Source organism: Canis aureus, chromosome 20, assembly GCF_053574225.1.
Source record: "Canis aureus isolate CA01 chromosome 20, VMU_Caureus_v.1.0, whole genome shotgun sequence".
Lineage (NCBI taxonomy): Eukaryota > Metazoa > Chordata > Mammalia > Carnivora > Canidae > Canis > Canis aureus.
Genome location: NC_135630.1, coordinates 45,883,416 through 45,895,668, shown reverse-complemented (window position 1 = coordinate 45,895,668; position 12,253 = coordinate 45,883,416). Strand labels below are relative to the sequence as shown.

Sequence of the window (12,253 nt, the reverse complement as noted above, 5' to 3'; positions counted from 1 at the left end):
GAAAACATTATGCTAAATGAAAGAAGGTGTGCATGAAAGGCTATCTATTGTGTGATTTCTTTAATGTGAAATACCCAGAATAGGCAAATCCATAAGGAATAAAAGGTAGATAGCATCTGCCAAGGGCCAGGGGAAGGGGGAGAGGGGAGTGATTATTTAGTGGGTATGAGGTGTATTTGGGAGTGATGAAATGTTCTAGAAGTAGATGGTGGTGATGGTTGTACAACATAGTGCATATACTAAAAATCACTGAATTGCCACAACATCCACTTTATATACTTCATAGAAGCTACAATGATAACCAATGGCTTTACAATGGTTACAATGGTAGATTTTATCTTATGTGGATTTTATTTCAATTAAAAATGACAGTAAATGTTCTGGGTAACATGTAATGTGTGACAAATAATGGTATTAAAGTCTAGGGGAGAGCAAGAGAGATCACATGGGTCTAGGGGCAACAGGGATGGCTTCATGAAGGAGGTAGGAGTTTGGGACTTTGAAGGAGCAGGATATCAGACATTCCAAAGACGCTTATGGAATTGAATTCAACTACAAAACATTCAGTAAGAGGTATCAGCAAGGGCATCAAGACAGCAAAGTAGAGGATGGAGCTACCTCTCTGGATGACTGGTCAACTTTTCTGGATAAGGAACACTGTAATAGTGAAGGAGTGGTAGCAGATACAGCACATGGAAAAAATCTTTGAGATTCAGAAAAACACTTTACACTGAAAAATCCTGACCAGATAATGCTTTCTCCAATTCCTACGGTTTTCATTTCTAATTATAGAAATGATATAAAAAGAAGGCACTCTGGTATCATGGTTTAAGGATTCTGTGCCTGTGGGATGGTCATGCTGCAAAACAAATGACCCCAGGGTTTTAGTGGCTTCCGATAGCAACCATTCGTCACTCATTCAAAATACCCATTATGGATGGGCTGTGGCCATGCTCTATGTTTAAGCTTCAGTCTTCATCTATTAGATGAAGATAATTACTCCTATGCTATGGAAGGAATTATTATGAGAATTGAATGAGATACTGTAAGTGAAATGCTTGGTACCATACTTGCCTCAGAGTCATTGCTAACTAAGATGAACAGCTCTACCAGATATAAGTTCTTCGAGGGCAAGGACTCCGTTTTACTACTGTTTACTCAATACCCAGCAAATGTCAAGCACACTCTAACTACTTTAGTACCTGCTTGGTAAAGGAGTAAATTAATGAATAAATGGATGAATTAATACATGCTCACTAAAGAAAATTTAGAAAGCATAGAAAAGTATTCAGAAAAAAGAGAAACCCCACTCTTTTCAATTAACATCCAATGCACAGAGAATGCACTGGTGAGCAAGTTACAGGTCCTTTTTAATTTACATCCTTTCTTGCCCTGGCTCACACCTGATGGAAAAATCAAAGCTTAAATGTACAGACTCTGCTCTTCTTTTGGAGAGCTGAATGTAATTCTGAATAACCTTTCTAGTGCAGCAGGGTCCCGGCAATAAACAGTCCTTATGGAGATCAGTGTCCACACAGGGCTCTGGATTGTGCTGGGAACTTCCTGAAGGTGAGAACAAGAGACAGGAAATGGAAATTAATGCCTGACTTGCTCCTTCCTGGGATGAAGTCTCCAAAGAATGCATTTTTTTGTCATCAACTCTGGATAACAGAGAAGTTCTTCTTGTGATTTTTAAATGTTTTATTTAAAGGCCCATAATTTTAATTTATACCAGTAGATATGGAAAAGAGGAAATACAAGGAAAAATCACGACCAAACCCCACCCTAGCTAAAGACAAAATCAAATCTGCTTCTTCACACTCCTTTCAAATATATGAATTATATATTAAATTTACTTTTATAATATACAAATTTTCATTACTTGTACACCCCTTGATTGGCATAGCCCATTATTACAAAGGTTTGTTACAGGTAAGATGATGTTCCCCTCACACCACACACCATACACACACATTCACTCACACAAACACATTCATTCACACACACGCCCAGACACACACATATACACCCACACTACATATATGAGAAGAGACATAATGGCTATCTATTCTAAGGGCTCCTCTAAGGAATAGAAATCTTTACTCTGTGTAGACTAATTGGTAGAAGCCACAGGAAACATTTCTCAGCTAAATGGAAGACTTTTCAAAGAGATAGCTTTTAAAACCCTGAGATGCAGTGATACTGGTAATAGCCTGCTCAAGCCTAAAGAGCCCACTGGGCAACTGTTCCATTGTATTTATGGTTCTTTCTGTTCCTTGAGGGTCTGACAATAAATGCTTGTAAGCACCTGTGTTCTGTTCCCTACTCTGCCAGAAGTTATGAGAGTCATCAGACTCAGGACAACAAACCCTCCCTCTGAGTTTACCTTCTACCTATGCAAAAGAGATACCTATAGGAATTTCAGTCATATGGCCAACAATGACACAACAGCTCAGAATGTCACAAGAAAGAATGAGGTCAATTGTCAAGAAAGTATCACAGATTTTGAGCGCAGAGGGAAAGGTACATATATCAAAATCTACTGTAGCCCTGTAGTCACTGCCTAATTGACAAATTTAGATTAAATATGCTATCAGCAAAACAGATTTTTCAGGTTCTTTCAGGCAGATGTCTCAGAAAAATCTCCATTCAGTCTCAAGTCCCTGAGTCCACCCTCAAAACCAGCTCCCCATAAATATGCACTCACATGCACACTCATACCTCCCCAATTTCACTCCACCCAAGTACCTCTCTCCCCCCCAACACACTCACATACACACACCACAAGCACACATTATGACTCACTCTGTGGGGAAGGCTCTTCAATGGGACGGCCTCTGCACTGTTAACTGTACGTAACCTTGATATTTCTCTCCACTTTTTTCCCTTTTGGTCTGACCACCTGCTTATTGCTAAAAGCCACTTGTTTCCTTATAGGGCTTTGAAACTTGGCTGGACAATCAAAATACTACATCTGATCTCTTGAAGAACATAAGCAAGATTTGAGAGGAAGTGAGAGAGGGCATTCTGAGAAGAAGAAGACATGATCACTGTTTTCAAATATTTAAAAGGAAAAAGCAGGCCTGTACTGTCTGACTTCAAAAGGCAGAAGTTAGCATGATAAAATGTGGCTCAACCTACAACAAAACTCTGAACAGGCAACATTGCCCGCTGGTGACATGAGCCATCTTGGGCACTAGTGAGCTATTTGTCACCATCAGAGTCCAGGCCAAAGAGTGGCAAATGCCTGGCAAGGCTGATCTAGGAGACTGGCCTGAAGGGTCTTGAGGCTACTCTCAACTCAGAAAGTCTCTACTATACAATCCCAGGAATGCATAGGGATTGTCAGGGAAAACAGACAGGAGCTGGGTGGAGGTCACTGAGTTAATAGGTTAGAACAAATGGCCAAAATTCTTGGGACACAGCCTTGAGGAAAAGCACAGGGATTAAGATCATTTGGGGACAGATAAGTGATTAGACCTGTGTAGCTCTGAATGAGCGGCTTCAGAAGGCTGGTAACTAGGGACAACAGGGAGAAATTAGCTTGGAATTCAATTTAAGATGATCATAAGGCTAAGATTTAAAAATGTAGATATTGTCTTAAAGGCCATTGATTACAAACTGGTAAACACTGAAGGCTTTTTACTTAAATTGCCTGGTGTTTTAGAAGGCATTTGGTCCCAACACAAGCAGCTTAGAGCCCAGGGTCTTACATGCAACAGAACTTTACACATTTATATTACCTGTCAGACTCTGTGACTGCTGCCACAGATGATGATAAATCACTGATGATTTTAAAGTGGGAATGTGGAATGACAGCAACTGTAGGGAAATCAGTACAGCAGGGACGTCCAGCTTATATCTGAGGCAAGGGAGTCTAGAACATTCCTCCTGCGATAGCCCAGGCATGAGACACCGAGGCCCCAACCTGAGGAGTGTTGGTAGGAGAGGAAAGGAAAATGGAGATGCAAGATGGGTCAGAGAAGAAGGAAGGGGTGGTGAGAGAAGAGGTGCATCTAGAGGGGAAAGCCTCAATTGCGTTCAAATCCCCATTCAGCCAAGATATGCTGTGGATCTTTGGGAATGTTACCTAAAAGCTCTGTTGCTTTACTTTCTCACACAAGGTGAATACAATTGTCAATCTTGCTCCAAGGATTTGTAATAATTTATGTAAATCTACATAAAGTTCTGAGTCTAGGCGCTGCCACAGTAAGCATTTCATAAATGATACAAAATTCTATTGTATATGATGGAAATAAAATTGTTTGGTTATATGTATGTGCATATGTGGTATATTGACAGCCTGAAAAGAGGAAGTCAAAAACCACTAATTTTAATACAAATTTGAGATGTAGATTTGAGGACAAGATGAGTAGTTAGGTCAGATATTTTGAGTCTGAAGAATAATGGTTCATAGGATATACCTAAGTAATGATTTTGAGCTGGAAATTGACAATATGCCATGCAAGTGGGAAAAAGTTAGACTGAAGTTTCAGATTAATTTAGAAGTTTATGCTGCAAATAACTAAAAACTCAAACTCAACTGGCTGAAACTATAAAGAAAATAGATTAGTTCCTACAATGGGAAGTCCAAAGGTGGGACAGCTCAGTACTATTATTTTAAGGGCTCTGTGGTGTCCTGGGGGGCCCCTGTTCTTTCTATCTCTCTCCCACTCCCATGCCAGCAACCTAAACCCATGCCAACTTATCTCTAGGCTTCTATCCTCATGGTCAAAACATTAAGGATTAGCACATCAGGACACAACAACAGAGCCACCCTTTCCTGTGAGAAAACATTTACCAGATTTTCCTGTTATATTTCTCCTCTCTTCTCTTTGGCTTAATTTAGGATAGATTCCCCTTCCTAAACCAATCATTGGCAAGAAGAACTAGACTCCTAAATTTGGCTTTGATTAATCCAGGCGTAATTCTTGAGTTCTGTCCCTGAATCAAGAAGCAAAGGAATAGACACTCGGATGAAAGACAAGAATGGTTCCTGGGTAGTGGCATCACCAGCTGGGTCTGCTGTTCCTCAGCTCCAAGCATCAGATTACATTCATCACCATCGTCCTAGAATTACTTCAATGAAGCAAGGCAATAGTGGTGGCAGTTTCCACTTCCCTGCCACCACCTGCAGCAAACCCCGCTCTGGCATTGTCTTTGCAATGCAGGGATGGATGGATTGTATCTGTAACATAGACTGCCTGACTCCCCCCACTGAGTCACACAACAGGCAGGAAGCCGGATTGGCTGGCTGGCTGGCAGATGGCGGCAAGGGGTGGCTGGCAGATGGTAGAAGGCTACCCAGTTGCCAAGAGGAGCAGTAAACCCTAGTCCTAACAGAACATAAGCCCTTTGTCTCCTTGATCCACGTGACAATCTCACTCTCAATCAGCATAGGAACCTTTCCTGAGGTTCTCCTTGTTTATGACTGACCAGGAGATGGCATCAGAGCACTAGACAACATGGCTGGCCACCTGCAGTTCTCCAATGGGGCAAAGTGGAGGACTCCAGATGAACTTAGGAGCCTCTCCTCACTGTCACTGAACAGGAAACCCATAACAAGCCAATCTAAAAATGGCAGCAGGAAAAGATCATTAACCCACCTGCCTGTGTCTTGCAAGTCTGAATCTAAGTCATGTTGGAAAGACAACATTCTCTTATAAAGTTCATAACCATACCACAGACTGTCCATGGACTCTCTTGCTAACACACATGCCACCAGTGAGACAGTTTATTTTAAAAGTTGAGCCCGCTAATGATGGATAGACTTGTCAAATCACTGTTTTACACTTGAAACTACTGTAACATTGTGCATCAACCATACTTCAAGTAAACATGAAAAGAGTAGGGCCCAGAGGATTTTTTTTTTTCTGAATTGTATTACTCAATTTAAAATAAAATAAATTTAAAAATAAGGCCACTGGCTCTGAAGCCATTCATGAGTGATCCCCCAGGAAATTGCTCATCATATTTTCTCCCAGGGTTGGGCCCACATTTAAAAAAATCATTGCCTTCCAAACAATTTTTCCAGCAACAACTAATTTCCTCTCTCATACTATGAAAAGTCATATTTAACTGGGCATGCAATTAAAAGCTGAAATGACTATCACATAGTTTCCATTAAGCATTTTTTTAAATTTCATCTTAAGTATGATGTTGAAAAGCACATGTATCAAAAGTACACTCAATTTATCTTCACAAGCTGAACACACCCACATAACCAGCACCCATATTAAGAAGCAGAACACCATCGGTACCCTTAACTATCAGCACCTTTGACGTCTCCTCCGGTCACTACGCATCACCACCACCCTTAAGGATAACCACCATCCTGATTTGAAGTAGCAGAGAGTAGTTTCTCTGTCTTTGGACTTCAGGTCAATGGTTTCATAAACTGTGTTCTTTGTCTCTAGCTACTTTCTGTCAACATTAGCTATGACCCATGCTACACACAGTTAAAAGATGATTCATTCTCAAGGCATTGGTGCATATTTTATATATACAATATAATAAATACAATAAATTGGAGGATACAGCAATTTATCAGTTCTGTATAGGTGAGCATTTGCATAATTTCCAGGTATTGGCTATCAGCTACTTTGCGCATTCTGGCACCTGTCTTTTGTGGAATATATATAAGCACCCCTGTATCGAGTACCCATACCTAGTGGAGGGATTGCTAGGCATGTGTATTTTCAGGTTAGTAGATAGATTCTACCAAATAGATTCTATCAAAGTGGTTCCATTAGACATTAGAGATTTTTTGAAACGTAAAAAAATAAATTGCAGACCCCACTATGGCCTTCATGGATCCCTTAGAGGTCTAAGGACATCAATTAAGAACTTCCACTTAAAAGAAATTTGTTGTCTTCTATTCCCAGTTAAAATGGGTGACGCTTACTATTTTTCATAAAGTGCACTTCAGTTATTTTTATAAAATCTCAGCCCTGTTACCCCCGGGCTGTAAAAACCTTTTCTCACAGGTAATGCCCAGCTGAGGCCTTTGCACTTACCCGAGGCCTCTACATGATGAGGACCAGACCCTGAACCTCAGAGCATTACGTAATCACAGTTAGAGGACGTAGATGAGTTCCAGAACCACATCCCCTCTAATACACAGCTTCTCTCTTAAGTATGAGATAGAAAGGATTCAGAAAGGGATCAAAAAGGCACACACTTTGGAGTAGATAGGCCCCAGTCTGGACTCTTGTGATTAACCAGAGTTCCATCTGGTCTGGTTCCATCCATTCACCTACAATTAGCTTTGCTTTTCTAAACCCCAAACCTTCCTTCCTGTTGGTTAAAATAGGCAATTAGAGGGACACCTGGGTGGCTCAGCAGTTGAGCATCTGCCTTTGGCTCAGGGCATGATCCTGAAGTCCCGAGATCAAGTCCCACATCCTGTATGGAGCTTGCTTCTCCCTCTCCCTATGTCTTTGCCTCTCTCTGTGTGTGTCTGTCATGAATAAATAAATAAAATCTTTGGGGAAAAAAAGAGGCAATTAGAATGAAATCTAAATTCTTTAACTTATCCATAAGGCCCCACCTGAACGGAATGTGTCCTGATCCCATTTCCTTCCACTCCCCACTTTGCTCATGAGTCTCCAGGTACATAGGTACTTTTTCTCCCTTCAAAAATGGCAAGTATGATGTCTTTTCAGAGTGTGTGTCCTTGCAGCTCCCTCTGTTCCAGGTGCTCTTCCCCTTGATCTCCACCTGGCGGCTTCATCCTCATGGTTCAGGTTTCAGCTTAAATGTCACCTCCTTGGATGTGCCCTTCACTAACCAGATCTCAGAAAGCAGACTTCCACCATCTTTCTATATCCTATCAGCCTATTGTGCATAACAGCATAGATCATATGACATCATTTGCTTATATGCTTATTGCCATCCAAAACTACAATGAAAGCTCCGTAAGAACAGTGATGATTTTTTATTTTGTTTTGTGTTCATTTCTAGGTCCCCAGCATCTAGAAAAGTCTCTGGCACATACGAGGTACACAATAAATGTTTGAGAAATGAATGACTGTGGCCCCATCTAAGGAGTGTGTGGGCCCAAATTTAGCTACCATTGATGGCTTTTGGAAAAAAAAAAATTTGAAAGCCCAGGTCCCACTCACCATAGTTCAGTACCCTTCACTTCTTAGTCCCAGAATCAGCATTTTTTTTCTGGCCCTAAAGATACCTACTCATTTGGGGACCCAACATTTCTTTGACCTCATTTACAACAAATCAATGTTGTAAACTTTCTTTTCCATACAAACTCGCACTAATGCCTTGTGGTGAATCACCAATACACCAAGACTATTTAACTTGTCAAAATGAAAACTGTCAGCTGTGGTAAATGCAAGGCTCTGCTCAACCTCCCGGCATTTTGGGGTCTTAGAGTCAAGGCATGATCATTGGGGAAGCCGTCCAGGAGGGAAGGCCACATGCAGGCACAGGATGCTGCGTCTGCCAAGCCCAGGAAGGCAGGAAGCAATGCTCAGTATTTTGTGTCATATGGCCATGGTCAGCAGCTTTGAGTGATTCCCAAAGATCTGCCAGGAAGAAGAGGTTCATTTGTTGGAAGTCCTCATATTTAAAAACAATATGCATCAGTGGTTTTATCTTTTCCCGGAAAGTGTGAGTTCCATGAATATGAACTAATAAGTTTTTGCTTTGCTAACTTCAGTGCTGGTCAATACTTGTAAGAGATCCAGACACAAGACAAAATAATGAAAGTACTGAGGAGCTGTAAGTGCTCTTCAAACAGAACACTTCAACACACAGGTTTCATCTGGCAGAAAATGAACCAAGATCATGTAATCAACTGTAACAGATGAAAGAATTTTAAAGTTGGCCTGGCCTGGGCCCTTGATGCTGACATAAAAATAGGCCTTGAATACCCTCTGGTATTCTGATTATTCACAGCTTTGATGCTAACCACCTATTCCAACCCATCAGCAGATGAGAACACAAACCACCCTTGATCCCATAGACTTCTGGCAGAACTTCCCTCCTATCAGAATAGAACCTTGCCTCCCCTCTTGACCAAGTCCGCCACCTTAGGCTGTAAATGTTGGTGTTGCCACTGTGTTCATCTCAGTCCCAGGTGAGAAACCAAGACACATCAGGAATCATTATGGCCACAGTTCCATCCTGAACCAGCTGTTCTGAACTCCTTGGCTAAAAGTGCACGATGTGGATCATGGTAGTCATGGCACCAGCCTGCATCTAGAGAGGACTAGGAAGGCTGTGTTGGGAACCAGAAGCACTAGGTGAGATCTTTGTTCAGGGTCCTCTGAGTCCTTTGGCCAGGGTGGATACACAGAGACTGTGTTACATGGCTAGAATCCACATATAGACTTCCACCTCAAAGATTCTCGGTGGAGCAGATGGTGAAGCTGGCATCATGGCAGGAGCAGCACAGGCATCAAAAGTTAAGGTTCTGGGGGCTCATGGAGCCTACCTGGGGAAAACCACATCTCCGGCAGCAACACAACTGTGTTTAGCTGGTAGGGGGTCAGGCCAAAAGAGAGCATACAGAATGTTAAAGCCCAAAATACAAAAATGAGGAAACCAGGATGGGAGCCTGAAATGGATGTGGAAATCACTACCAGTCACACTGGTGGATGAACCCTTGGAGCCACAGGAGGCCTCTTTAAGTGGCAATGGCCTGATACATAAACTTTTTATTATATCTTCTTTCCCATGATTATGGCTTATATTGTTATTATTATATGGTGCTCACTCCATATCCTAACAGGACTGGGTCAGATAATATAAAAACAAATGGTATACAGCCTACAGATGAGGATTCTTTCTTTTTTTTTTTAATATTTTATTTATTTATTCATGAGAGACACAGAGAGAGAGAGGCAGGAACACAAGCAGAGAGAGAATCAGGCTCCCTGTAGGGAGCCCGATGTGGGACTTGATCCCAGAACCCCAGGACCATACCCTGGGCTGAAGGCAGACGCTGAACCACTGAGCCACCCAGACATCCCAAAGATTTTTTTTTCTTAATGTTAATTATTTGTTAACATTTTTACATGGGAAATTGCACATAAAAATCCATATCTACCATCTCTCTTGAGAAATGCAAAGATCTGACAGGAGCGAGCCTATAGTCCAGCCTGGCTACATTCCACCAGAGCTAAGTAGCAGTCTTCTCTCTGGTGAGGCCACGGGCTCTGGTTTACTGCCATCCACGTGGCCTACTTCCTTATTTAAGCTCCTGCCTGGCCCAGCAGGAATTTGAGTTTGAGACCCCTGAGCTCAGCACTTAGTGCACCAAACAGTGGGTGTCTGTGGTGGGCTCTGGGGTAACATTAATCACAGTGGGTGGCTGATGCAATTGCTATCATCCTCATTGTCATTGCTGAGGTCTGTTGTTGTAGATTCTATGTGGTACAATGCCTATTTCAGGAGATGAGATAGCCATAGATCTTCACTGCAGGAGCTTTAAACCAATGGAAAGATCAACATAGGTTGATTTTGTAAGACACTGCAAAAATTCAAAGTGACAATGATTGATGAGGCACAGGAACAGAGGCTCCATAAAGAGAATGGGAGATCATAAACTGGAATTTCATTGCTCACTGTCATATAGGGAATGAAAGATTCAGCCTACAGCCTCAGTTATGAGAGAGACAGCTGCAGTTGGCCCCCTTCTGGGTTTTAGTTGTAAAGTCCTGGGATATCCATAAAAAAGAGAACCCCTGACTCTAAAGCCTGACCTCCTGTCAACTCAGGATGCCCCTGAGCACTTAGTATGTGCTGGCACTATATGAGGTACTTTGCCTACACTGATTCAGAGGAGAGGCAGTCTTGGAGTATAGGCTCATAGTTGGCTGACTAGGTTCAAATGCTGGCTTTGTGCCTTACAAGTTGTCTAAACTTGGACATCTAACCTCTTTAAAATTTCTCTTCCCAACCTATAAAAGGGGAAATTAATGGTATCTACCATAGTTTAGTTAAGTGGATTAAATGAAAGGGTTTAGCATAGTAGCTGTTTCTAGTAAATACACATAAGTAACTATTAGCATCATCATTATTATTATTACTAAACTGCCTTTTAGCAGGTGAGGAAAAGTAAAAGACAAAAAGAGTTAGAACTTGCCCAAGATTGGGATGCCTGGGTGCCTTAGCAGTTGAGTGTCTGCCTTGGGCTCAGGACATGATCCTGGGGTCTGGAGATCGAGTCTCACATCAGGGTCCCTATGGGGAGCCTGCTTCTCCCTCTACCTATGTCTTTGCATCTCTCTCTGTGTCTCTGATGAATTTAAAAAAATAACTTGCCCAATATTATTATATAATCAGTAATAGAACCAGAACTCAAACTCAGGTTCATCTGCCTAAAAATATCTATGGTTCTGGCACCTTCCTTCCAATGATGTCTTAGGACTAGATGAACAAATAGAGATGCTACCTGAGAAAGAGAGAAAGAGTTTGGGTAATGCTTTTGAAATATCGCACTGTATCATTCCTAGTTTCTGGAACATTTTTTCCCCTTAATTCCCATTGTTTTACCCATCAGTGACGCCATTTTCCACACACATGTTAAGCCCAATTCTCCATGGAAAGACAATGTCATCCACCCCAGGCACAAGTCATGCTTAATAGAGAATGGCAGGACAGGGCCATCAGCAAAGACTGGATCTCAGCCAGTCCTCCCACATGGAAGGTGAACTCACTGCCACTCAACTCCACTGTCTTGGACATTCTCCAGGAATGAGTGACAGGTCTCACCATGTGGGCAGCCAAAGGCATGGGGGTGGTGGAGATCGTATGGGAGACGGGAGAAACACATTGGAGATGAGCAAAAGCCAAACAGATGGCATGGCCTCACTGCGGGTAGCTAAGAAACCACAGCAGCAAGCTGACTAAATAAGCATACATACAGCGGAGAGAGCCAGGAGAGAGGCAAAGAAGTCTTGGCACCAGGCTTGGCAAAGAACAACCACAGTGCTCACGGACTAGTAAAGAATCAAACCCCAGTGGTGTGAGGGGCTCAGGACTGGTGGGGAGCAGCGGGGGGTCGGGGGAAGGGCAGAAGTGGAATAAGTCAGAATGCAGAGCAGTTGAGAACAGCCAGAGGCCAGGCTGGCCAAGTCTAAAAAATTCAGGAAGAAGTGATCACTAACACAAGGATGGTGGGCAAAGTTAGAAAGCCTGAGTAGACCAATGCCAAGGACTCTCCTAATGTCTCAGCAAGCTAAGGAACCAGTTAGATTTCTGTTAGCAGCTCCATCCCACTTCCCAGAGA

General features: G+C 42.2%; 1 protein-coding gene across 3 annotated transcripts in view; it reads right to left on the bottom strand.

Annotated features, from left to right (window-relative positions):
- Nucleotides 1-12,253, bottom strand: part of LOC144291971 (uncharacterized) — a 147,978-nt gene that overhangs the window by 33,401 nt on the left and 102,324 nt on the right. The window contains exon 6 of one of the 3 annotated variants that reach the window (XR_013359512.1): nucleotides 1,478-1,563. The exons of 1 other annotated variant lie outside the window; for it this stretch is intronic. The gene's annotated coding sequence lies outside the window, so the exon portion shown is untranslated. Of the gene's footprint in view, nucleotides 1-596; nucleotides 1,564-12,253 lie in introns of those variants that run through there. One more of the 3 variants, XM_077861778.1, reaches the window with a different exon arrangement.